The 24803-nt window shown below is 43.4% G+C and overlaps 1 long non-coding RNA gene across 1 annotated transcript in view; it reads left to right on the forward strand.

The window, feature by feature from the left end:
- LOC142487602 (uncharacterized) overlaps positions 1 to 16026 on the forward strand; it is a 77437-nt gene extending 61411 nt beyond the window's left edge. The window contains exon 3 of the long non-coding RNA XR_012799264.1: positions 14766 to 16026. This is a non-coding gene — a long non-coding RNA (uncharacterized LOC142487602). The remainder of the gene's footprint in view (positions 1 to 14765) is intronic.
- The last annotated feature ends 8777 nt before the right edge of the window (positions 16027 to 24803 follow it).

The following is a 24803-nucleotide window of genomic DNA, read 5'->3' on the forward strand; positions in this document are numbered from 1 at the left end:
TGTCCGAAGCTATGGCTCCCACTCTGAAAACAGTCTTGAACAATAAATGTGAACACAGTACCACTGATTCTTCAGAACTTCTCAAAGCAAGGAAGAAGAAGAAAAGGAAAGGAGGTATTACTGTGGAAGTTGCAGAAGGAATTAAGCATGAACCTTTAAACTCAGGAGCATCTGCATTTGATGAAAGAGATATGCTGCAGCTTAAGTCAACTCACAGACTTATCCCAAGAATAGTGGAAGAAAAGAAAGATGTATTAAATGAAGGAAAAGATGCCCTAACTCAGACACTTCAATCTGCACGGAAAGAGATTGATTGTCTTCATGGACGTTTAGATAAAGAACAGGAAACCAAGGCTGCACTACAAAGCTGTCTAACCTCGGCAATTGCTAAGTGTGTTCTCCAGGAGAAAGAAAAAGATCAGTTGGAGAGGGAAAGGGTGATCCTTTCAAGTAAACTGGAGAAGGCATACGCTGATTCTGTCCATGACCAGAGTTTAATTGATCAAGCTTACTCAGCGCTGGAAACCTCTCAGAAGGAAGTTCACAGGCTTAATACAGAGCTTAAAGTCTCCCAGGAGCAGATTTGCTACTTCAAAAAAGAGATGGAAGTCATTCTGGAGGAGAGATGCTACTTGAAAACAGAGATACGTTCTATAAGATAGGACTTCGAAGGGTGGAAAAGTGAGTCTGAAACTACAAAACAAATGTACAAGACCCTCTCTGTCCAAGCCAGTGAAGGAGATAAAAGACTCCATGAATCAGAAGAGAAGAGACTATTGATAGAAGAAAAGTCAAGGATGCAATTGGCACTGGAAAAAGCAGAGGGTGACTGGGAAAAAGAAAAATATCAGTTGGAGAATGACAGGGTGATCTTGTCAAGTAAGCTGGAGGAGGCCTACGCTGATTCTGCCCAGTACCAGGCTTTCATGGCTCAAGTTGATGCAGCGCTGGAAGCATCTCAGAAAGAGGTTCACAGGCTTACTACAGAGCTGGAAGCCTCTAAGGAGAAGAGTTGCAAATTCAACACAGAACTATGTTCATTGAGAGAAATCTTCGAAGGGTTAAATATCAGTTTTGAAACTGTAACCCAAGAGTTCAAGAATCTCTATGTCCAAGCCAGTGAAGGAGATAAGAAACTCCATGAATTAGGAGAAGAGAAGAAACAGTTGGCCCGGGAAAAAAAAACGTGCAGACAGCACTGCAGGATGCAGATAGAGTGCTGCAACAAGAACGTGTCTCCCTGGAGTAGCGCACACAAGCAGAAAATATGCTACAGAGTCAGCTGCAAGAACTGCATACACATCTTCAGGACACGAAAGAGAAATGGGTTAATGCTGAGGAAAAGCAGCGAGTTCTGCAGGAAGAAAGTTTCCAGACTGCCTACAAAATAAAAATGCTGCAAGAGTATTTAAGTACCCTGTGTGTCCCTGTGACAGGGTAAATAAAAGCCACCAGCTATATGCCTGGCAGACATATGTTTAGTCAGCAGTGCAGCAGTGAATAGGTTAGCTTCAGCTGGGAAGCTCACGCAATTAGTTGGATCCCAACTGCCTAATCAAGGTGTGTTAAAAATCCCAGGATGTGCACACATATAGCCTAGCTGGTCAGGAGACAGGAGTGGAATACTGAACTAGATTACTTCTATAAGGTCTGTCTGAAGACCTTGTATACTGTCTGAAGCAGGGCAATACCCTGAAACTCTAGAGAGAGAACAGCTTGATTTGAGTTCTGTTTTGAAACGTACATGTGTTATAAACTGTTGTGTTTGTCATGCTGAAGAGAAGCTCTTTTGTTTGCCATGCTGAAGACAAGGAATTTTGTTTTGTCTGCTGAAGAAAAGCTATTTTTGTTTTGTGTGCTGTATATTTTTTAAGGCTAAATAAATAAGCCTTGTCAAGAAACCCGCGTGTGTAGTTGCATGTACGCTGCAACAGTCCCCAAAGAACAGCATGAGGAGCTGAAGGCCACACTGAGCATAACCAGAGCCTCGCTGGAGGAGGAGCTTAGAGCCCATGTAACCCTGTATGAGAAGGAGCACAAGGCGGTCCAGAGACTGAAGCTGGAGTTAGAGGAGCAGAGACACTGCTCCATCCTTAACAGCCAGTATACCCAAAAGAAAGAGACCTGGAAAAGGCAAGCTGCTGAGACCCTAGCAAAAGAATTTGCAGAGCTCCAAGACGTGATGAGGGATGCATGGAAGCAAGCTCAAAATGATCACAGTGAAGAGATGAAAGTCCTGAGAAGAGAATTGCAGGATGCACTAACCAGGGGCCTCTCGCTGAGTGGAAATTGCAACAACACCTAAAAATGAAAGAAGCTGAACTGACAACTGCATTGAGTGGGAAAAGAAGTGCAGAAGGACAGCTTCAAGAGCTGAAAACTCAAATAGCTGGTCTTAATGAGAATTTAAGTGATACCATAAAACGGCAGTCACAAAAAGAGACCATGAAGAGTGAACTTAATGTCCCCATTGACTTGTATGGAGAGTCTGATGCACCCATTCCTGAGGCCCATGTTCCGGATGTCCATGCCCCTGTGATTGAGTTGAATGTACCCATTGGGAAGTTCCTGATTCCAAAACTAAAAGAGATATGTTGGTCACATAAAGAGACCATGAAAAGTGAACTATATGTCCCCACTGATGCATGTGAAGAGCCTGATGTATCTGTTCCTGAGGCCCCTGCTATGACGTTAGACCAGCGGTGGGGAGCCTTTTTCTGCCAAGGGCCATTTGGATATTTATAACATCGTTCGCGGGCCATACAGACACAGACAGGCACACAGGCAGACACACAGGCAGACACACAGAGCATACAGACACACAGATTCCCCCCCCCCCTACTTCTGGTAGTTGCTGCTGCTGCTGGGGGGATCGTATAGGGCGGCTGCTGGGGTAAGTGCGGGGGGAACTGCTGGGGAAGTGTGGGGACTGCTGTGGGGGGAAGTACGGTGGCTGCTGGGGCTAGTACAGTGGCTGCTGGGGATCGTGTAGGGCTGCCGGCGCCTCACACCACCTCCTACCGACCGGGCGCGCGGCGGCCATTTAAAAAAAAAAATAGCATGACCCCGGTTATAGCAGTTGCCTTAGCAGGGCCAGACCAAATGATTTTGGGGGCCTTATACGGCCCTCGGGCCTGACTATCCCACCCCTGCGTTAGACGGATCCCTTGTGAAGTTCCTTGCTATGTCTAATGTACCTGATGCTGATGCCTACGCTCCTGTGATGAGGATAAATGCACCTCTCACAGATTTCCCATCAGCACTTGACGTACACATTAAGTTGGCCTTCCATCAAGTTTTCCCTGAAGAGCCTGGAGGGTTGTCCGGACTTGCTGATTCCTATGTTCCTGCGAAACATGGAGTGTTTTCCGAAGGCCATCATGAGTCGGCTTTCCATCAGGGACACCCCGCTAAACCAGGAGTGCCGTTAGGAGGATCTACTGGCTCCTCTGCTCTCTGTAAAGACAAGTGCACATTCTTCCATTTATCTACAAGTAGCTGATGCGTCCTCTGCTGAGCCTGTGACCTACTCTGCAAAGTCAAGCTTACTGCTTACTGATTCTCTGGCTTTTGGGTTGATGCATCCTGACATTCAACTGTTCCAAGAGAGAATTGAATTCCTCTGTCAGCATTCTGATGGACTTTTTCAGTCTGTACCTGTGGAGTACCCTCTGCCCGCTGACAAACCACCATAGGTGGGTCACCTTGAGTCCACTTTTCATCAAGGCCTCCGGGAAGAGCCTGGAGGATCGTCCGGAGAACACTCTCGAGAGGGGGGAGTAATGTCAGGGTCTCCTAGACCTCCTGCCTAGCCATAGTTCTTTCCTTGTCCACCGGGTGTGCTGCTGCTTTCTGTTTGCTCTGGGTTCCTCTGTCTGTCTGTCTTCTTGTTGCTCCTCTCTCTGTCTTATAGTTCTGCTTCCTGTTTGTTCCCTTGCCTTTGTTTTGAGTCAGACTCCTATGCATATGCTTCTGTCTCTGATCCTGATCTGTTCCTGTACCAGTCCTGTATCTGATTCTGCTCATAGTAAAGGCCCTTGCTGGTAATCTGGCTTGTCCCAGTTTGTTCCCTGGTCTTAGTCCGTGTTCCCTGGTCTCAGTCCCTGCTCCCCGGTCTCAGTCCCTGCTCCCAGACCTGTTCCTGCTCCCCTGTCCTGTTCCTGCTCACCTGTCCTGTTCCAGTCTCCTCATTGCTGACCTCTGCTTGCTACCTTACTACGCTATCTGCCGCCTGCCTCGGACCCCTGCTTGTCACCCGAGTATGCTATCTGCCGCCGGCCTCGGACCTCTGATTGTGATTCCTACTATGCTTCTGCTGTTCCGGCCACCGAGATCCTACCCGCCACAGGAGTTCCCCGTGACACTAAGTCTGCACTTTCTTCTATAAATCAGACAGAAAGCTGCCCACTATCCTGGGACTATGTCACAATATATAAATATGTCTCCCTGGGACTGCTTTGTAATGTTCCAGAAAAATAAGAGACAGAAAAAATGTGTATCTTGTTGCCTGATTCTTTACTGCTAAATAGGGTAGAGTTTTCATATTATCTAAAATCTCAGAAGCGCCTCCAATGTAACCCCTATTTAATGCCCTGTAGATAATAGAATACATATACTAGAGCGGGAGTTCATAGATGTGCAACCTGCTAAGAATTGGGGCTTGAGTCAGACAACAAATCTTGAAACGTCTCTCATACTGTAATTAATAATGCTTTATAAGTGGGGGATTCAAGTGAAGTGGCCATCAAATTTGGGTGGGCACACATTAGAATTACAGCACACTCATCACAGCAAATGTAGCACACTCACAAGTATAAAACAGTAACAATATCGCTGCGCTAATATCCCAGAGAGTCTCTATCACGGTAGCCTATTATACTAACTAATAGCTATTGTAGGCTTCAGTAGCGGATTTCCCATTAGGCCCGGGCCCAGGGCGGCAACATTTGGGAGCGGCAAAATTGTCCACCCGCATATATTTTGCCACTCTCTTGCGCCTATCGGACATAATGGGAAGTAATTTTATCTGTTGCAGCCGGCTCCTAACCTGCTACCCACCTCCTTTTGAACCGCAGCGTCAAATGACGCCGCGGATGTCTTCAATGTGCCATGGTAACGTGACGATGTGCAATGTCACATTGGTGACGTTCACGGCGTAATTTCACACTGCAGTTCAGAAGGAGGAGGGGGTGGCAGGTAAGGAGGGGAACGCAACAGCTGTGCCTAGGGGTGGCAGATTTTTAAATCAAACACTGTTTGGCACAGCGTTGGAGCTCATGTAATGTAACATATTGACAATAGTTGCAGGCCTGGTATATGGAGTGGTGTTGTTATCTGGACCCTTATAAAGGATACAAATGAGTTGTGGGAGTGATTCCCCAGGTGCTTCATTGCTTTATTACTCACAGCTCCGAAATCCCACTTGCATAGGTTCTCTCTCCAGTAGAATGTCACCCCTAGCTCTTGTCAGGTTCTAGTCTGCAGTACCCTAGCACATCCACCAAGGCTGCTGCTGTTATTGCTAGCTATCTCAAAGAACCTTCCAGACTCTGAAACCTGACACCTCAGCACCTGTCACATGCCTCCAGCCAGACCTATATAAACTCCCTTTCCTGTTCCTCCTTGCCTGTTTATACTGGTTCCTTGCTAGGTTCCTGTATTGGCTGCTGCTTCTTTTGCTGCTATTGCTATTTGCTGTTGCCCTGTTCCTCAGTCCCAGTCCTGTTACCGAGTCCCAGTCCTGTTCCTGTCTCCTTGTTGCCGGCCTTTGCTTGTGACCCCGACCATGATATCTGCCCCCTGCCTCTGACCCTGCTTGTGACCTTGACCCCGCTCCCTGCTGTTCCTGCCACTTGGATCCACTCCAACCATAGAGCAACCTTTGACAGAATAAACAGGACCTATCATGGATCCCGCCGGAGCAGACCAGAACCTGGCTCAGCAGCTTGCTTCCTTGCAACATGTCATGGCCGGCTTCCAGGAATAACAAGGACATTTTTACAACCATCTTGGCCGCTTGGAAAAACGTGCTATCACCGCAGAAGCTGAAGTTTGTGAACTATGTGCCACCATAACCGCTATGCCTGTTCAAAATGCTGTGCCTATGCAAACTGCTCCCCGTGTACCCTTCCCAGAAAAATTTGGAGGGAAACAATTCCGGGGTTTCCACAACCAATGCAAACTTCTATCTCAGCTAGAGCCCACCATCGCTAATACTGACAAAGCCAAGGTGGGACTAATTATAACCCTGCTCAAGGATGAGGCCCTTGCTTGGGTTTCCCCTATGTTAGAACAGGATAGACCACTGCTAAGGAACCTGGAGGGATTCATCGAAGCCATGAGTCTGATTTTTGATGACCCTAACATGGTGCTACCGCTGAAGCAACTCTGAACAACCTTCGTCAAGGAAGACGCTCGGCAGCAGAGTACGCCAGTTAGTTCTGCAGATGGGTTACCGATACTGACTGGAATGAGGCCACTCAGAGATATCATTTTTGTCAGGGTCTCTCTGAGCAAATTAAAGACAAACTGTCCCGGGTGGTGCCTCCAGAGGGGTTTGAGGAAATTGTCAGTTTATGCATTCAAATCGATCAAAGGTTTACTGAATGACAAATGACACAGATGCTAGCACCCCAAGACGTACAAGGGAGACTGAGTTGGAGCCCATGCAAGTAAACACATTGCAGGGACCAATTTAAACTGGAGAATGGAATAGACGCCGAACAGAATATCTCTGTTTGTATTGCGGAAATGAAGACACTATCTCGCCGATTGCCCGAATAAATCCAGGCGGTCTTCTTTCCAGAGGCTTAGGAGAAATCAGCTGCATGCTATTTCAAAGACTGTTTTCTCAGCTTCTCAAAGTAAAGATAACCCTCCTTCTCTACATCCACACCTCCTTGTGCCTACTATAATCAAGGAGGGAACACATTGATTTTCAACCTCAGTAATGGTTGACTCTGGCGGCAGGGAATTTTATGGACATAGAATTCGCCAAGGGCCACTTGGTAACTTTTATAGGCAAGGAATCACCAGAAAGGATGGAAGTGGTTGATGGTTCTCCTTTGAGCTCTGGACCTGTTACAAATGAAACAAGTAATTTAACAATAATCATAGAGCCCAATAATCAGGAGAAGGTTTTATTTAGTCTTATTCCTTCACCCTTTTTTCCGGTGATTCTGGGAATTCCATGGCTCATGATCCACAACCCACTAATTGACTGGAACACCAAGATACTCACGTTTCCCTGGGAGCACTGCCAGCTTGCCTGTCTACCTAAAACTCCTACACCAGAGTGTGTGGGAATACATAAGAATTCTTAGTCTCATGAAAGCCTACTGACAAATCCATACTCTGAGTTTTTGGATGTGTGTGACAAGAAGAATACGGATACGCTTCCCCCACATCGTTCTTACGACTGCCCCATTGAACTATTAAGGGTGCTGCCATTCCTTTCTGGAGAATCTATTCCCTCTTTAGAACTAGAATTGAAGGTTCTCAATGACTACCTGCAGGAGAACCTGTCGAAGGGTTTCATCCAAACCTCTACTTTCCCAGCAGGTGCTGCTCTCTTCTTAGAGGGAAAGAAAGACGGTTCTCTATGTCCTACATCGACTATCTGGAACTAAATACGATCACAGTGAAGAACAGGTATCTCTTACCTCTGATTCCAGAACTATTGGAAAGAATTCGGTCAGCCAAGATTAGATCGCCAAGGGTCGTATAATTTGGTCCACATCCGACCTATGGATGAGTGGAAGACAGCCTTCCAAACCCGTTATGGGCACTATGAATATCCCTACCACGCTATCTGCCACCTGGCTCTGACCTCTGCTTGTGACCCTGACCACGCTATTTGCCGCCTGCTCCAACCTCTGCTTGTGACTCCGACCACACTATCTGTCGCATGCTTCCGACCTCTGCTTGTGACCCTGACCACGCTCACTGCTGTTCCTGGCAATAAGAGACACAGGCACTCAGCAGTTCAGTAATGAAAAAATGTATTAAAGTACACAAATACTTGCACAAAAAGTACCTTTTTTTTCATTACTGAACTGCTGAGTGCCTGTGTCTCTTTACCTTTCAGGTATTATATGCTGTGTATTTTTATGACCTTAGCATATATATATAGTTATATTAATATTACTGCAAACATGGATTTTGCTCTGTTTGTAAGATACATAATTTGCATTTTTAAACTCCCTTACAGAAGGCGCTGTGGTATGCAGGTTCCCTTGACAGAACTCACACTCATAGCCAACATCCTTTAAGAGAGAGAGAAATTTGCTCCAAGTCTGACTCCTCCCAGTTGAAAACAGACAGTGCCAATGAATGGTCTTGGCAACACATATATCCTCAGGTCTAAGCTACAAGGAATCCCTTTCCTTGCCTTACTCATATATCACAGGAGGTAACTATTATAAAGTTGAGAACATTCATAAACCATGGTTGTATTTTTTACTCAACTGGCAGTACTGCAGATAAATTATAGCCTATTTGAGGGTAGCCAAACTGATATACTGACACATTGGCATGTTGCGCAACAAAATAATAAATGCTCATACTCAATGGTATGCTGTTTATAAAGTTAATAATGGTCTCCGCTTGACATTAAATAACAATCTTAGATTTAGTGTTTATGAAGTAAAGTTTACATTTCTTACATTTTTATAGGATCTATATCAAAGGTCTTATTTGCATTTTTTTAACAGATCCCCACCAGGGTGCATTTACAGTTACCATCAGTTCTCTGCTACTACCTAATAATGACATTGCATGTGAATATACTGTATTAGTGCATGCTATCTTTCTAGTAATGAGAATTTATAATAAATGCAATAATTTGGGTATAAAATATCTTACATACATACATACTGTACATACATACATATATACATACACACTGTACATAAATACATACATACAGTACACACATATTTTACTTTTTATCATAACAGACTTTTGAATAATACAGAAACATAGCAGAAAGGCTAAACTAACACAACTTAAAGTCACATAAATTAAATTTAAAAATGTTATGTAGTAGAAGAATCACTGTAAATCAGTCATTTGATTGTTCAGACAACCTTAAGAGGCTGATCCTATAAAGTCTGAAGCAAGTGTGATCGGTTGAGAACACTCACTTGGACTTGAATGGGAGTATTAGGCCAATCATTGTGCGATTGTCTGCTTCAGGCGTTATCCTCCCAGAAAGAATATTATTAAAGTGTAAGCAGCGATATGAGAAAGAGACACACATTTAGTATTTCCTGGAACACCCTGCAAGGCTCCCTGCCATACCAAAAGCCTCTGCTTCTAGGCTATTACTTCTGAAGAACAACTGCTTGACCATCAATTATCAATAAAAAGGTAGCATTGGTGCTTTAGAAATAGCTTGCTTTGTTTCACTGGATCATACAATAACCCCTCTGCTTTATTCATTTTTTAAAAGGCATGCCATCTGTCTGTAAGACCTGATCTATTAAGGAGTCTGCCAATGACACAATATTATGCAGTCTCAACAAAATCAGAAAGAAACAAAAAATGTTCTCCTACTCACTGTTAAATCAGTGATACGTTTGTTTCTTTCTAGAAAGGCAAACAATAGGCATTTTTCTGGAATTATCACTGCATTAACTAAATCTGGAAGGCAAATATTGACTCAAAATCATTGTATACAATTTGCTAGTGAAAGCAATAGCAATTTGATATATATTATTCCAAAACATTTCCAATAGTCCTCCTGTCATGAATGCCACACTTGTTTGCACAAGACGTGTGTATGTGCAAAGGGTTAAAACATCCAGTAATCCAGTTGACTCACTTGCCTTCCTGCAGGGCCCTTAAAATATGCAAAAACTCCCCCCAAAACCCTCACACTACACCCCAAATACGCTACCACCACCAAGAAAAATTTATGGTCTTACCCTCAGGAGTCCTTGGTCCCCGTTTTACTAGTAAAAGATGTAATTAACACAAACATTCAATGTATCAAAATGTTTTCAATTAGAGCCCAAAGACAGTATTTATTCAATTTTAGATTTAATATACGAAAAGTGAACAGTGCCTGTTTCCAGAAAATGAATTTTACAAAAATATACAATTTACAGTATAAATGCAGACAGTTTCATAAAATAAAATAATAAAACAGAGAACCTATAGTATCTGTTACCTATGAACAATAATAAATCTCTTCACAGACGTCTTGAAGTTGAAGATACGACTACTTTCGTGTTATGGATATAACACCCCTCTATGTTGAATTCTACAGATGAAACTGTCGGTTTTGGCCCAGATTCTGAGGAATTCCATGAACATGTTGGGGAAAATCCTCAGCATAGTCTATAGACGCTGTAATAGTCCATCGGATTAACACAGTGGGGGTTCCTGCGTTTGAATGGGACTCATGCTATGTGAATATTACCAGGCTGCGAGTCTCATTTAAATGCAGGGAGCCCCACTGTGTTAATCCGATGGGCCATTATAGCGTCTATGGACTATGCTGTGGAGTGTTTGCGAAATGCTCTTGGATTTTCCTCAGACACTGGTTAGTACAGTTTCATCTGTACTTTTGATACTGCAATTAAAAATATCACTTGTGAGCACATTCACATATTTCAGCCAGGTCGGCAACCCTGCTTTTCGCTATTTTCCCCTAGATACTGAAATAAATAGGTTTTGTGCTCAAAAAGTTGCCCCTGTGACAAGGACAGGCCAACCTTTTGTGAGTGTGTCTTATCTCCCATTAATCAATCAATATTTCATGACATTTAAGGCTGGGAGAATGATTTTAAACCCAAATTAATCTGAGAGTATAAAATACCCTATAACTCTAGCCACTAGAGTAATGCTACCCTCATCATTGCATTTGTATGATTTTACCAAAGGCGTTAGTACCACTTTTGCTAATGCAAATTTTACTTTTGAGGAGGGAACAAATATCAGAGATATTGTAAGGAATCGGGGAACATGTCCTTTGCAACATGTTCCCTCCTTACCTGTCGCTGCACAGAACTCCATTCTGGCACCCGTGCGTGCGCACCCCTTCCCCCGCCCCGCTCTGTTTACAGAGCGTTTGCGCACGTGCAGCTCTTCTATCCTGCCACAGAGCTTAGCTACGCCCCCTCGGAAGCGCCGCACTGATCTTGTGTGCGGTGCGCTCACGTGATGCTGTGCACCGCTCCCCAGCTGCGTGGCAAGATTGTCTAACGTCCACTTGTCTCCTGCAGTCTATCTTAGCCTCCGCAGAGGCCGCGCCTCCACTCCACCTCCCTGGCTATTGGTTCCTGTTCCTGGTATATACCCTGCTCTTACTTCCAAACTTTGCTGAGCATAACTAGTTGTAGCCTTGTGCTCCTGCTGTGCCTTGCTGCTGTCTTGTCTCTCTTGCAGTTTGGATTCTACGTGTACCGACCCGGCTTGACTTCTGAACCCCTCTGGACATCGACCCTGGTTTCCCTCGATGCTACGTACCTCTCCAACCCAGACCATGGCTATATGGACTTCTACGATTCTGACCTCTCCAACCCCAGACCACGGCTTAACGTACTTTGACAATTCTGACCTCTCCATCCCAAGACATTGGCAAGTATCAGGACTAACCCGCTCTCTCCAACCCAGACCCGGCTACGTTGACAATCCGCCTGTCAGGCACGCTTCTGCTGCTATGGGTGCGTGGTTCTATACTTCCCCACCTCAGTACCGGGGTCCTGTCTTGCTCGTGGGCAGCGCAAGCGTTACAGATATGCAACAGACACACCCTCACATTTGATATTGTTGCACATTTCTAATGAATTTTGCTCACCACATATATATATATATATATATATATATATATATATGTATATATATATATATATATGTATATATATATATATATATATATATATATATATATATATAAAATTAAAAATAAAAGTGCTAAAGAGACTTTTCAAATTAAATTAACAGTGATTATATTAATAACTAACAATTTCTAATACTCTAAATTCTAATGAATATCCTATAACCAAACAACAACTGTTACAATATTGTAATACAAAATGCAAAATAAATCAAGTGCCGAAGTGCTCATGAGCCAGTTCAGATTTTCAAGAACCTCTGAATTATAAAGAAACTCAAAAACATGATGAAATTCCAATAATTTAGTGGTCAGGCGAATGCCTTCAGTGGCTCCCATAGCTCTTTCACAGATGATGGCCCAAACTTCTAAATTATTTATGTGAAACAAGAAAAAAGAGAAGCAGACAGAGAGAGCCTCATAGCGTAAACCCATTTATCAAAAGTGTAAATATCATAGGTGTGTATTGTGCTTAAAATGTCAAAATGAAACAATTGCTTATCAATCTCAATTGAATCGCTTTCCGAAACCTGTATGTCCTCTTCAATGTTGATGGAGAGACATAATCTGCTGTTGCAGCTCCCGCAAGTTGACCAATGTGATGGAAGCTGAAGTGATATCATGATACAGACACAGGGGAACAAGAGAGCAAATCCCAATTGGCAGTCCTCCAACCCTCCTACGCATTTCATGGAGCACAAGTCCACTACATCAGGGATTGGATTTATTCTAAACCCCAATGGATTTATAGCCATAGATTCCTCCTCAATGGTTCCTTGCAAAAACATGAAATGAGACCCATGTCTATGTATAAACCATATATAACATTATATAACTAACAATATATTTATCACAAATATACATTACTTGAAATATGATTTTTATATAAATAGAAATGTTTTGATGAATAATATTGCATATTATACACACGGGCCACAATTCTGATATTCTAGTCCATTCTGATCCTATTGATCACATTGCTTGAGTGTATCTTTCTAGAAAGCATATTGCTGCATAGGAGTTAGCGCTAAGCGGAAGACGAGCCATGCGAGCAAACTGGAAGTGACCCAGCGTGGGGAGGGGAAACACGCCGAAAGAAATTCTGATCTGACTTTGATTTCAATATAGAAAAAACAACCAGGCGCGTACCTTGAGTCTAAAACAAAAGTGTGCTTACAATGTAGCAATCAAATCAACAACGGCTCTCTAGCAGATGCTTTGAGGCAACTTTAAGATCCCTTCTGCTTCGACCCCAATAAAGGGATAATCCAGAGCCCTTACAAAGATATGGGAACAAACAAGCATAGGGGGAGCATGGGATTAGAGAAGATACAGCACATCAAATAAAAACGATATAGTAGTGACAAAGGTCTTTTAAGTTGGGCAGGGGGCAAAAATAGAATACTAATGTACTTTCACGGCCATGTGTAAGCAAAGATAATAAATGGTATCTTGCTTTAGGCAGTTCTGGCCCCTCCCAACGTCAGTGCAAGCGAATCAGTGTGGTTTAAGAATATATATATAAATATATATACTCACACGGCCCAGTGTGAGTAGTTGCAGAGGGTTGGTAACTTTGGGGTTAAATTAGCCCCTCCACATCTGCTGGCCGCACAATAGGAACTGCCCTCAAGCTTGACGTCAGCATGGGACTCACTCCCCAGTCTCAGGCGTCAGGCAGGGTCTCTCCCCGGTGTTGTGGTGGAGGGGGAGGGGAACAAGTGAGGCACGATTTCAATGGAGTGGTTTAAAAATAACATTTATTAATTAAAATCCACATCAAAACTCACATACATAAAAGGTGAACCCCTGGCCTCCTCACGTAGTCCAGGATTGGGTATTAGCAGCTGTTTGCACCGTTCCCGCTTCCGGCAAGCAGGAGAAAGAAACTGTCCTGCTTGGCTGCAAAGGCTGCTCTGCGATCCGGCTACAGAAGCCTCCGTGGGTCTAAATCAACTAGTGTTTAGAGCAACGCGTTTCGCCGACTAAGCCTGAGGAAGCCGATTAGCTTCATTAGCGTCTCTAGCCCAACGGACATTTTTTGTTGTTTTATTAATATTTTATTTAATTGCATTAAATTTGTAATTTATCCTTTTGCCAATCTTTTCAGTGTTTTGTTTTTAGACTTTTGTTTTGTTATTTGAGTTGCACTATGATCTTTTTCTCTTGTCTTTTTTTGTTTTTGCCTTACATGTTTGTGTGTCTTTCTATGAGGCTTCGTTGAAGATTCCCCTCAGGATTGCCTGCCACTCGTATTGGACTTTACATTTGGTTGGATTTATATATTTTTATTTTGGAGGCGCCGGTTATTTGTATCTAGCGTTGTAGAGAGACACACACAATGCACCTGCTGGAGCAGACACCATTGTGTTTGAATTAGGCCAGCGCAACAAAGGTGCAGGGTGAACGCATTATTGCACACACAATAACACCTGCTACATCTGCACATAAACACAGTGTGTGTGTGTGTGTGTGTGTGTGTGTGTGCGTGCGTGCGTGTATGTGTGCGTGTGTGACAAAATTCCGAAATAACCATTGGCTCATAGTTACGGTTGCCCCTTACAGCCCTGTTCTGCTCTACTCAAAACTAGATTGTTTCCTGGATCAACGAAAGAATGGAAAAATGGGATTACAATGGTTGATGGGAATTTCCATTGAAAGCACAAAAAAGAAAAATCTGAAAAAGCAAATAATTAGTCTGCATCATATTGTGAACTAATTCTTCAACACATTACAGGCATCTCTGGCAGCAAAATGGTTAATTAATTTGGGATTTATGTTTTTTGCAAAGAATGTTATATATGGGAGAAGACAACTGACTTTTTTTGTTAAAGATGGTAGATGGTTAACTTTATGCTACTACTTTCTAATATTTTTCTGGGATCCCTTGAATAACATTGTTATTTTTTTTGGACTTCCCTTGTAGTTCCTTGGCCGAAGACTGTGTTCCTCCTACACATTTCCTGTCTGCACCATCCTAGGCGACTCCAATATCTTTTGTGAGGATTAATTCAGCTAAGCAAAAATACTCTGCTAGATCACAAAACTGTCACCCTGAAAATAGCTCACTAAGTTTATGACTATTCCATCCGAATATTAACTACTAAAGACACTACCAACATGAGAGACATTACTAGGGTTTAATGCTAGCACTGGAGTAAATTCCTGCTGAGTACTATTTTCATAAAATTATATTACAATTATTTTATTTATTTAACATTTCACGTATTTATCAGTGTTCAATGCATTTTTGTTTTCTTCACTGCTCTGAAATGATATTAAAGGAGCTTTACCTTTAAAAAAATATATATACACTGTATATATATTTATATATACATATTTCCCCCATAGGTGGGAATCAGGAGGTCCCCAGTGCTGAACTGTGTGATTTCAGTTCTGTGGACCCCTGCTCTCTCTTATACTTACCTCCAAAGGGGCTGCCAGTATCTCATATCTGTTTAAAGTTCCAGTATCATGTGGGCCAATAGGAAGTTTCAAGGAATGATGTCGTGGCTTTAAATTGGTACATAGGACATTTAAATAGACATTTTCCGTGCCCAGCCAAGGCTATTATCGGCAGCCCCTTTACATGTACGTTTCTTGCCAATCAGAGGGTCCTAGGAGCTTAAAATAATGCAGTCCAGCACCGGAGACCCCCAGCTTCCCACCTACTTCAAATATATATATATATATATATATATATATATATATATATATATATATATATATAACAAAAAAACAATATGAAGTAGCGCCGCTAAATAACCAGTTAATTATAAATATTAATTATAAATTACTAGTGGGAGAGACAATAGCTAATTGGATAGGCTTGAAGGGGCAGCTAGATAGGGCTAGTACACTATGATAAAACTTTTAAAATAAACAAATGGCAATGCAATCTCCTGACAAAAAACCCTAAAGGAAAAAATATAAAAAATCTAAAAAATGTATTTATTAATAAAAAATATATAGAAAAAATTGTCAAAAGATAAAAATATATAATAAAAAACCTTCAATACATAAAGTCCTGTTCCAGTGGAAATGTCCTTGGTTTCTTGCAGCCCGTTTCAAAGGGATCACCAGTCCCTAGTGATATCTGGAAAAAAGAACAAAAAAGAAACAGGCGCACACCTAGTGCATTACCACAATAAAAATGTATTGGATGAACATAAAATCTAACAAATGGCCACTCACAAGGATACAGCAAATAAAAGCATGTATGAGATAGGCTCTCATGTGCCTTGCAGCTCAATCACCAGCGTCCGTCCGCAATCAGTGGCGTCGTCACGTGGATCAGCCTCGCGAACCGGAACCGGAAGAGGGGTCTTTCACCTTCAGTGCTCCACCAAATCGGTCCCTCCGGGAAACAGGCACCCCAGATGTATAATAGTACAAGGTAGCAAGCCGGGAGAGCAGCACACGGGAGCCAAGAGTTCTCAGTCAACCTGCATCAGTGTTTGTGGGCAAATGGCGGCCGGACTCTAGCCACGCCCTACGCGTTTCGTCATCAAATGGCGACTTCTTCAGGGGATACCCTTCAAGCATATGTCCTTAGTATTTATAGGGAGGTTAACAGCAAGTAGCCAATAAAGCTTAATTGAATTTGAAGCAATCAATTAAATCAATTACACATATGTATAATTAGAACAAGTAAAATCAATTTCTAAATATTTTGAGGACCCCATCGATGTCCAAAGAGTAACATGCAAACTATATATTGAAACAACATAACTGATGTTCTGAATGTGCTTGATATTATTGATGATATGAATACAATTAATAAGTGGAATGTGACAGGCTGAATCAATAGACAAACAGCACTACAAGGTGCATAGTAATTAAATATAAGGATTAATTGCATTCAGACATTCTAGAGAGTATATTTGAATAGAACTATTTATATGTTTAGTAGAGTCAGGTCTATTGCACTTGATTATTAGTGACATCTCAACTAGGGAGAACACAAATGAATGAACCATAGTATATGGACAGCTATATAAATTAGCAATAAACATTTTCATTTAAATCAATGACACCCAACAAAATAGCAAGTAGTTACCTGGTATGTTATCAGGGTATTAACCCATTGCTTTTGGATCCATCTCATCTACTTCCTCTGACTCCCCACTGACATTCCAATAATGGGTTAATACCCTGATAACATACCAGGTAACTACTTGCTATTTTGTTGGGTGTCATTGATTTAAATGAAAATGTTTATTGCTAATTTATATAGCTGTCCATATACTATGGTTCATTCATTTGTGTTCTCCCTAGTTGAGATGTCACTAATAATCAAGTGCAATAGACCTGACTCTACTAAACATATAAATAGTTCTATTCAAATATACTCTCTAGAATGTCTGAATGCAATTAATCCTTATATTTAATTACTATGCACCTTGTGGTGCTGTTTGTCTATTGATTCAGCTTGTCATATTCCACTTATTAATTGTATTCACATCATCAATAATATCAAGCACATTCAGAACATCAGTTATGTTGTTTCAATATATAGTTTGCATGTTACTCTTTGGACATCGATGGGGTCCTCAAAATATTTAGAAATTGATTTTACTTGTTCTAATTATACATATGTGTAATTGATTCAATTGATTGCTTTAAATTCAATTAAGCTTTATTGGCTACTTGCTGTTAACCTCCCTATAAATACTAAGGACATATGCTTGAAGGGTACCCCTGAAGAAGTCGCCATTTGATGACGAAACGCGTAGGGCGTGGCTAGAGTCCGGCCGCCATTTGCCCACAAACACTGATGCAGGTTGACTGAGAACTCTTGGCTCCCGTGTGCTGCTCTCCCGGCTTGCTACCTTGTACTATTATACATCTGGGGTGCCTGTTTCCCGGAGGGACCGATTTGGTGGAGCACTGAAGGTGAAAGACCCCTCTTCCGGTTCCGGTTCGCGAGGCTGATCCACGTGACGACGCCACTGATTGCGGACGGACGCTGGTGACTGAGCTGCAAGGCACATGAGAGCCTATCTCATACATGCTTTTATTTGCTGTATCCTTGTGAGTGGCCATTTGTTAGATTTTATGTTCATCCAATACATTTTTATTGTGGTAATGCACTAGGTGTGCGCCTGTTTCTTTTTTGTTCTTTTTTCCATATATATATATATATATATAAATATAATCAAAAAATAAATAGATGATACCGTTCTGTGGCTAACGAAATGCTTTTATTTGTGCGAGCTTTCGAGATACACTGATCTCTTCTTCCGGCGATGTTACAATGAATGAAGCAAGGATAACTTAAAAACAGTGTCTCTTGGAATGTTATCTGTGCTTCTCCTTCCCCCGGTGTGGATGTGTTTTATGGCTAGAGGTGTCAAAGGGTAACTGAAAGCAAGTGAAGAAAGAGTGTGTATGTGTATCAGTGTGAATAAAAATGAATGGAGAGCCCACAGTATAAACAGTGCTCTACACAATTTTTATTCACACTGATACACATACACACTCTTTCTTCACTTGCTTTCAGTTACCCTTTGACACCTCTAGCCATAAAACACATCCACACCGGGGGAAGGAGAAGCACAGATAACATTCCAAGAGACACTGTTTTTAAGTTATCCTTGCTTCATTCATTGTAACATCGCCGGAAGAAGAGATCAGTGTATCTCGAAAGCTCGCACAAATAAAAGCATTTCGTTAGCCACAGAACGGTATCATCTATTTCTTTTTTGATTATTGAAGCTCGGCTAACACGGTACTGATACCTCTACATGAAAATATATATATACACTGATGAGACCCATCAAGGTTGAAACAGCTGTCTGTGGGTGGTTTTCTGGGTATGCACCTTAACCCTGGCTGTGCTCAAAGCTGTGACCATGCAGCAAGCTTAAGCCTATAGGGAACCATGTTAAAAATGGTTATTGAGGCAAAAAGTGACACTGTGTGCTCATTTGCATGTCATTTCCCAGAATCCCTTGCTGCAGTGGAAGTGCTGTATGCTGGGTGATAATGGGGAAAGGCGGGGTTGCAGACCTGCCTAAGACATGCAGATGAGCATACAGCTATATTTGCATATATATATATATATATATATATATATATATATATATATATATATATATATATATATATATATATATATATTATTTTTGTTGTGTTTTAAAAAATAAGAGTTTTTAAGAGGCTTTAAGTTGGAAAACTGATGTAGTCAAGTTCTGATTCTGTATTTTTATTTTATCAATTCAGAGGATTTGATGATTTGCATATGTGTACTTGGGAATGTTCTGCATTACTCTCAGACATATGACAGGGGTCTTTTTCTAACCAATGTGTAGGCAGACAACAATTAATTACTTTCCTTCTGGCAGTAAAGGATTCAAAAGATTGTTTTGCGAATGGAGGTTCAGACATGTACAGTATGTGGTCACTTGTGCATACAAACATATGTACACTCATGCATGTAGTCATAGACAAATAGGTTATACAGTACATGAACACATTTATGCATAAATACACACATACACTTAGAGGCCCAGAGCAAATTGACTATGTAACTGCACTGACACTTCCAGTTTACCCAGTTTCTTGAGTCTACCCAATATTTTGGGAGTCTCACTGTCATTCCAGGAGATGTAGCCAGTCTGGACCTTCAGGGCCCATCTGATGCTGGAGTCCATCTGGGATTTCTCCATATACCATATAGGGCAGCCTGCTCAATATACATATACATATACATTGTTAAACTGTTTAAAAAGTAGTCATTTAATTAAAGGTAAAGTAAAGGCAACATTTTTGTGTATGTGTAAAAAAATGTCTGGATAAATATGCTAAATATTTGGAGATTAATTCCATTGTAATCAATATGTTTGTTCAAAGATCCAAAAGCATCCAAAGGTTTAATTTAGTCAAATAAAAGGTATGCACCGGACTCCCAAGATAATATAGAGTGCCAGAAAACATAAACCTAATCTAATAAAAACTATATTTTTTCAGATGCATGAATTTAGTTCATTCAAAGTTTCCTGACAGAACATTTGAAGTTTCCAAACTTCCAGCACACTTAAGTCAGAAATTGGCAACAATATTAATTATAAAATTCTGCGGAGTTGCAGTTCATAGAACATGTGCTACTTGTACTGGAACATAACTTGAAATATTAATATGTATAATATAAATAATAATGTACATATTGATAATATGTATATCAGCCATTGGACAGAAATGCAATCCTTTCTTGTCCTAGGTTTAATACCTAAAAATATATAATCAAATCTATCAAGTGGTGTCGGACGCAACCACAGATATTCTTTGGGCTCAGTGTTTGTTTTACATTTTGTCCAAATCGAATACATTTTATTATTTGAAGTGAACCTTCCATATCTTAATTTGATAAAAGGCAAGTAGAAAACTAAGCAAAATAATAATCTGTGACAGGAAATGCATATCCAGTTAGTAAATGTCAAGAAACCTCTCCCTTGATTATTTACTTATTTAATTACATTTATTTAATATTTAAGTCAACAGCAACAGTCTGAGTTACAATGCATATTGGCCCATATTTACAGCACTAGGCCGTCTTCTGCCTTAAGACAATTTCTTACTTTGGAAGACGCCTTGCAGATTATTCATCACTAGATGTCTTATGGCAGAAGACTGCTTAGTAAATATGGTCTATTATGCTCATGTACAAAATACCCTTATACAAGTTTTCGGAATTCAAGTTTTCTTATGTTACTGGACTTTCGTAAAGAAATGAAATGCGTAAAATAATAGGCGAAACAAGTCTTTTAATCATCTGGCTGCCTTGGCTCAAAGAGGAAGCTGCACAGAATTATTTTCTTAGAAAATATACACTTTGATACAAAAATGGTAGACCTTGCAGAGACCTGAAAAGAATCAGTATTTGGATTTAAACTGTTGCTATAACACTAACATATGTGTGTATATGTAGCCACCTGTAAACAGCACAGGCTATACCGATCTCCCTTCTACTGTGGTAAGTCCTGTTAAGATCAGGCACCAGTAATCATCATGGGTTTTCCCCCTTCATAGCCCTGCCCTGAGTGGTAGATGCAGGCCTGGACTCTGCTGCAGGCGTGAGCAAGAGGGGAGGTTCTGCTGACATCACGAGAGGAGGGGCTAGCTCTATATTTAGCAGCCAACTCCTGTGAGTAGAGCTCTGTTCTGCTCTGTTCTGTTCTGTTCGGAGTAGTATGCCGAGAGTAGTAGTATGCCGAGAGTCTGCAGTGGGACATGTCTGAGTAGAGAGTCCTGCGGACCGGTCCAAGGAGTTGGAGGAGACCGCGATCTCACCTGCGCAGCCGTGCAGGAGCAGAGAGAGGAGCGGAGAGACTCAGCTCCTTTAGTAGAGTTGATAGCGTTATAGACCTGGTGGACCAATGCCCCTCACCCCTCTGCCTGGGGTGATGGGGAGAATCCAAGCCTCACTGTGAGGATAACCTCGGGGGTGGGCCGCGGGGTATTGAAGCCCTAGCCCGGACCATCCTGTTGGAGGAGAGACTTGGAGGGAAAGAGAGGGGGAGATATCTGTGTGGGAGGAGAGCGGAGTAATTTGCAAGGCTTTACTGTTGTTGTTGCTGCTGCTGGACGTCCCTACCTTTGGGAGTTGCTGAGCTGCCAATAAAGAGACTATCCTTTGTACAAAAGACTGTGTGTGAGTTGGAGGCTATTACCCTGGGACCGAAGGGGTTCTTCTATACAGGTCCTGTCCCATATTCCTGGTAGTATAGAAGATGGAGGCGCTGCACCACTAAGAGATCATGGAGGCTACCACCCCAGAAGCCCGGTCCTGGCTCCCCCATAACATCGCGGGAAGCTCAAGCCCTCCTGTTCCTCACAGGCATGCACCACACCAGATGTAATCTGCCCTCATGCACCCTAGACACCACCGTAGAGTCTGGGGGAAGGGGGGAAGCAGGGTTACATTTGGAGGCGCTGCTGAGAGATATGTTAGAACAGGACCGGCTTATAGCAAGGCGGAACAGGCAGAGTGAGATGCACTCACCGTGCAAGTGTTGGAGAAGGATGGGCGCAATTGCATATGCCGAGGGTAGTCAGGAGAACGCAGACTCTCGCACAGTACGCCTTGGGCGCCCATAGGAGGTGGCGTAGGAAGGGTGAATAGTTAGAGCTGACCGAGTCCCTTGAGGCAGGTAGCATGAGGCAACTGGGGGGGTCAGCCTGTTAACCAGTCCAGGGACCATGGCCCAGGGCCCACGCTATGAGTGGCCAAAAGCAGGAGACGCCCGTACCTAGAAAAGAGGTACCCTAACTATCACCCGCACACACGCACCACAGAACACTTGCATGGTAGACATCGAGTACAGTGCATGGAGGAGAGGAGTTCCTCTGAGCCTGGGGTACAAGCCACCTCAAGTTAGTAAGAAACAGAATGCAGAGCACACAGTTGGCAGTCAGTCAGTATTTAGGTACGAGATACCCGTTAGACACTGAGGATAGGGAACACGGACGTTTGGAGGACTCATCCAAGATGGCGTCCATCCCTACATGTGCTCCGCAGAGCAAGAACAGTGATCTAAAATGTCGGTTCCCGCCAAGCCTGGAGCAAGCACGTGCATCGTGCACAGAGACTATAAGGATAATGTGGCTGGAAATGTGTAATAATCTGGCGCCAAACCCGGATTCTTTGCAAGGGGAGCAGAGTGGCGCGAAAGCCGAAGGCCCACCCACCTGTGTCGTGACTGGTCAGAAAGCCAGGCCAAGTCACACTAAAGAAGAAAAGATCCCGCCTCTGGATTCCACCAGAGGGAGGGGACCCAAGGAGAGCCAATCAGGAGAGTCCTCCCCAGCGAAGGGAGGGACCGGAAGCCTGAGTGAAGAGCTTCACTTTTGTCTGGCATTCGAGGAGCAAGGAGCTGAAACACTGGGCTGTTCCAACCCTGAGCGAACCATGTCCGAGATGGATACTTCCATCTACCAATTACCAGGAGGCCTACTGGTAGTGGAGGTAGCTGAGCACGAATACATTCAGTGTTTTTGCGTTCAATGCGGGATACCGAGCGCGGTACCAAGCACCAAGGCCCGATGCTCTCAATGTGGCACGTTTTACCTTTGGCCGAATGAGCCGTGGCCTTTGTTCGGAACCCCGCGGGGTGCCTCTCCAGGAACATTGACGGAGGTGGCGGAAGGCAAAGAAAAGACTGCCCTGGTTCCCCATTATACCCAAGCAGGAGGAACCAAGGCTCAGCCCGCTATTGAACTGAGAGAGCTGGCAACAGAGAAGAGCGCGACCGCAGTGGAGGTACCAGAGTGAGACTACTTTGTACCTATACCCACTGGTTGTATCGCCGAAGAACCAGGTGACTCCCTAGCGGAGGAACCGATCGTGATTTCCTCAGAGGAAGAGGTTGGCGTGACATCGGTGGCGATGCGCCTACCGGCGAACCACCCCAAAGGCATCAAGAGAGAGCAGACAAGTCCGTAAACCATCCAATGGCGAGCGCTGGTGCGGCCGGAGGTCCATAAGAATCCCACCGCAGTGGTGACTCCCAGTGCGACGGAGACAGAGACGATCCTAGAGGAGCCCGATGTCATCAAAAAGCAGCGGATCGGTAAGGAGACTCCACCAGCCCCTTACACCCACCAGGCGCAGACCGCAACCCCGGCGAACAAGAAAGAGAGGCTTGAGGCCTACTTGTTCGATTGTTTACCGGATGCTCTGCCACGCCCCTGCAGGTCCTCGACACACTTCCGGTGCATGACCACGGAGCGGGTGGAGATTCTGCAGGCGATCCTGATGACGTCGTTTCCGGTTGCACCGGAAAGAGAAGGCCTGGAGGAGTGTTCTCCTCTCGAAGCATAGACTCAGCCATTGCCTCGGCTACCCTACAGAGTCAAGGCCCCTCCCGAGAAGCCAGAAGTATGGCAGAGAGTGCCTCTAAGAAAATGCTCATTGGGCGTGGTATCACCCGCTTGCTGGATAATGCCCTGGACGTTCCCCCTGCGCTGGCCCATAGCTCCACTGCCCCGGCCACTGCCCCTGCGCCATGATGGGTCGTGCCACCGGGACCTACCAGGGATAAGTTATGTAAATACCCCAAATACTCCAAGGACTTGCGGGATTGGGAGTTGAGTGATGAAGGGTCTGATGGGGAGATACCGTATTCGAGTGTTATACCTGTGCCTAACCCTGTGCCGTTTTCTCCTGCAGCTAGAGGGAGGGCCCATGGGTCTCACACTCCCGTAGAGGCTGGGTCTACCAGCAAAGTGGTGCACAAAATGAACCCCACTATGTATTATAATGCCAAGGAAAGGAGAGATTGCTCGAGATCTACTGATGCGGGTACGTCCGGTGTATCATAAACGGTAGAGTCTGATGTAGAACGCACTAGTCATTTCGCAGAGTACGAACACCGCGACAAATGGTGGGCGCCTTTGTTCACCGGATACCACGAGGGGATGGACCGCACACGGTTCTTATTAATTAAGAATGATGTAGTAGACCATTGGTGGGCGGATGGTTCTTTCACTCCGCAGGAGGTGGAGGATGAGTTAGATCACCGGTTTAGGGAGATAGAACAGAAACTGATTGTACCTCGAGGCCCCAGTATTCTGTATGATGAGGTAGCTCCAGAGGAGCCTGTATTTTGGGTACTGCCGAGCAGGGCAGGGCACCGCAAACTCACCAAGCTAAGTCGAGCTGACCGGGCCATAGTCGATAGATACCGGCAGTCACACGGGTATGAGTATCCCTATGTGCCTGAGCCCATCATGAGGGAAATTGAAGAGAACCGAGACAGTTGGCTCAGGGAGGCAGTCCAGGAATACCTTCGGACCAAGTTCGGTCAGGGAGGGTATCACAATGAGGATAAGATTAGTGAATTAGTACGCATATAGAGCATCGGTAGGTGTATATACATACACGGTGTTACATACAGGCCTGAGCATGGGCCGGTCCAATCGTTCGCTGTGACCGTCACGGATCATAATGGACGGCGGGTAAGAA

Source organism: Ascaphus truei, chromosome 2 (genome assembly GCF_040206685.1).
Source record: "Ascaphus truei isolate aAscTru1 chromosome 2, aAscTru1.hap1, whole genome shotgun sequence".
In the NCBI taxonomy this organism is placed as follows: Eukaryota; Metazoa; Chordata; class Amphibia; order Anura; family Ascaphidae; genus Ascaphus; species Ascaphus truei.